Source organism: Sinocyclocheilus rhinocerous, unplaced genomic scaffold (assembly GCF_001515625.1).
Source record: "Sinocyclocheilus rhinocerous isolate Xijiao unplaced genomic scaffold, SAMN03320098_v1.1 scaffold2194, whole genome shotgun sequence".
NCBI lineage: Eukaryota > Metazoa > Chordata > Actinopteri > Cypriniformes > Cyprinidae > Sinocyclocheilus > Sinocyclocheilus rhinocerous.
Genome location: NW_015652304.1, coordinates 591,002 through 595,001, shown reverse-complemented (window position 1 = coordinate 595,001; position 4,000 = coordinate 591,002).

The following is a 4,000-nucleotide window of genomic DNA, read 5'->3' as shown; positions in this document are numbered from 1 at the left end:
TGTTTTTGAATCATTGCTCCGGCCTGACAGGGCATCATCACAATATGGCAAGGGGCGTAACATTTTCGTCACGCGCTTGATGTATTCGGCCAATCATAACGCACTGGATAGCTGGCCAATCACAGCACACCTTGCTTTTCAGACCGACGAGCTTTGTAAAAATCTACGCGTTTCAGAAAGGCGGGGCATAGAGAAACAATAATGTACAGTATGTGGAAAATAATGTGTTTTTTTAACCTTAAACCGCATAAACACATTTCATTACACCAAATAATGTTCTTTTTAGCAACATCATATGACCCCTTTTAGTTAAAAATACTTTAATAACAAATATTTATCGGGAGTATGTATGCTGGGATTTCATAAATTTCATGGAGAAAAAAGTAACGTAACTAGTAATGTAACTAATTACTAATTACTTTTGAAATAAAGTAATCAGAACAGTAACGTGATTACTTTTAAAAGGAGTAATCAGTATTTTGATTATATTTTCAGAGTAACTTGCCCAACACTGACCATAATCAATTTATTTTTTTGATTTGCTGTTGGAGCAAATGGAAATGCAATATATATATATATATACTGTATTTTAAAATTGAATATAAAATTGTAATACAATTAATATTTAAAATAAATTGTATATTTAATATGACTGAATCAACCTGACTACATTTGGTTACACCGATAATAGTCTTTTTAAGGGTTAAATCAAGTAGAAATAAAAAGATCCTTAAGGTGCCAATTATAGAGTACCACGTTTCCAGTGTAGACAAAACTAGTTATTGACCAATTGTATATGGGAATCATTGAAAATGTCACTGAGAGTATAGTTAGCAACCTAGACAGTCTTAAGGTGGTGTGTAAATTTGTGTGTGTATCCCAGAGACAGTCTCTGCTGCAGGAAACAGTGGTATCCTGTTTTGCAGTGGACTCCCATTGTTGCGCTGATTAAACATACACTAATATACACACCCACACGTAAAACCACAGCTACTGCGCTGTTAGTGATGAGAACAGAGCAGCGTGTCCGAGATCAATCAGACGTGATTTATAATACACACATTTGCCCGGATGCTTTCACACAAGTGCTCCCATCTTGCACGACAAAGGATGAAACACTGGACACACACATACACACTCTTGTGTGAGCGTAGATTGAGAGTGTTGTCTAGTCTCTCTGTCTCCACATGGTCATCCATCACTCCTGACCTTCCAGACCGTCTCTGTTTATTTATCTGTCTGTTGAGTAACAGGGACAGTTTACACTGTAATTACACTAAATCGTTTCCTAGCTTTGGCCTGATGAGCTTGTCATGGCGTGGCCATTTTTCATATGGGACATGACAACGGTTTCTGACCAAATCATTGTCATTTTTTTTTTCTTGAAAATGATTGACTTCTCCTTTATCTTTCCTTTATAGGCAAAATAAATTTATTCAACCTGTTCATGGAAGTTGCTTTCTATTTTTACTTCAACTAAGATTATAATACAGGAATATTTCAACCAGAATCAGAATAGATTTGTAGAAATTTAGCATTACATCACTTGCTCACCAATGGATCCTATGCAGTGAATAGGTGCCATCAGAATAAGAGTCCAAACAGCTGATAAAAGCACAATAATCCACAAGTAATTCACACAACTCCAGTCAACATCTTTTGAAGTGAAAAGCTGCGTTTAGAAATTCATTAAGACGTTTTTAACTTCAAACCATTACTTCCAGCTAAAATACAAGTCCTCTATCCATAATATTGCTTCCTCCAGTGAAAAAGTCATCTTGTCTGAATCAGGAGAGAAAAATGGACAGATTAAGCACAATTTACAAGTGAAATGAGTCAAATAGTTCTAAACAAATATGTTTTGATGTAAGAGGACAAGAGGGGATCGACTTTTTCACTGGGGGATTTATTATGGAGACTCATATTCTGACCAGAAGCAACAGTTTAAAGTTAAAACACCTTAATGTTAATTGATGGACTGGAGTCATGTTTGGACTCTCATTCTGACGGCACCCATTCACTACAGAGGATCCTTTGGTGAGCAAATGATGCATTACTAAATTTCTCCAAATCTTTTCCAATGAAGAAACAAACTCATCTACATCTTGGATTTTTTTGGGTGAACAATTCTTACTTATTATGGTATAATAAAAAAACTGTCATTGCCAGACTGATGCTTTAGTGTATTTTTATACCTCTTTCAGTAATGGTGGAATATGTTATATTTATGATAAAACTATGCATGATTTGTTGCATTTCCCCCCCGTTGTCTGTGACCCATAACTATCACAGCATAATGGATCTGTGATCCATTTTGGGTCACGACCCACCAGTTGAGAACCACTGATCTTCTAACACTTTGTTTATCAATGTAAACTCGACCATTTACCATTAAAAGCGTTTAAACAAACATGACTGAACATCTTAAAAATGCTTTTGTCTTCGACTGCTTTGCTCGGCATTGTTTCTCTCACAAAAGAGGTTTTGCCAATCACTAATTTTCTTTTTCTTTCAGAAACACACTTTCTTGATAAACAATCACCACCCACAATCCTTTTCCTCTTTCATGTCTTTCTCTGAGAAGCAGACAGGAAAAGCATGTAAAGACTCCATAGGCACTGAGAAACAGCAAACACACGGTTCCCACTCGCTCGTGCTAACGAAGACAAACTACAAACAAGCAAACAACACACATTCACAAACATTTGAGGAGAGCTCTACAAAACAAAACACCTAATAGCGGGAGATATATGTGTGGCTATTTCCCACAGAAATTAAAATGTCTGTCAGCACACGTTACGCCTCGGCTTTTGAGCGTATTTTAGTTTTCATTGCTCACAATCAGCGCTGATCCAGAACAAAATCCTCTCACATTCCCCTGCTAAGCTCTCATAACTTCTTCTCTCAGTCTCAGCCAGACACTGAAGGTTATATGTTATATAAAATTTATTAGAGCCTTTTTTTCAATAAACTCTGGAAAGAACATCCCTCTAAATCCCCTCTGATACACTCTGTTGCATAGGATATAAAATAGTACAAAGTAACATAAAAACACACACAAAAAATGAACTTACAACACCAAATCCATAAACAATATAACAATAAAACAAAGTTGATATGTTTTAAATGATCATAATAACCCTTTTTTATATTCACAAAGCCCAGTCTTGGAGACTTGGAAAGGCTGTAGTGAATAAAGTACCGAATGATGTACAGTAAGATATTTAATTAAAGTTTATGTCTGTCACAGATCAAACCAGTTTAGCATACGCAACATTAAGCGGTTTAAGATTTTCTTTGTGCCATCTTACAGATTATGAATATGTAAATTTAAATAAAAGTAAATTTGCTGATTATTCCTCCCCTTATATCCTGCCTGTTACCACAACTCAGTGAATAAAGCCTTCAGATTTGTGCAACTTTGGTTTTCTCTGAGGGAGGGGAATGTATAAAGTTATTGTTTATTTATATTATTGTTTTTATGGGCTCATTGTAAAGAACAATGTTCTGACAGTGACAGTGTTAAGAAAAAATACCTATTTGTTCCAGCTACAAAACGAGAACTGTGAACAGAGACATACAAAATTTCCTGTTTTCTGAAATCTCAGAGACTGATATTTTTAATTAAACCATTCAGTCAAACTCATTTTTTATGTTTGTATTATTCTTCCGCACAAAGGAAGGTTTTACGCACATAATGTTTCTTTTGGGCTTTGTCACTTGAGTTGGATGATGATTAAATAGCTGCCAAACTGCCATATGGACACAATTAAGAATGATGTTATAATAAAGTAGCCTATGATTAATTAACAACCTGAAAACACTAAATTCATTAAGTAATAGAATGTGACATTTTCCTAAAGGCCACTTGGAACCGTATGTAACCAAGATAAATATATATATATATATAACTGTACCTGCTTAACAGTAACATCACTTTCAGAGAAAAGGCTTAAACAACCCCTATGAAAATTAACCATGGTTTTTCTACAAAAAAAAA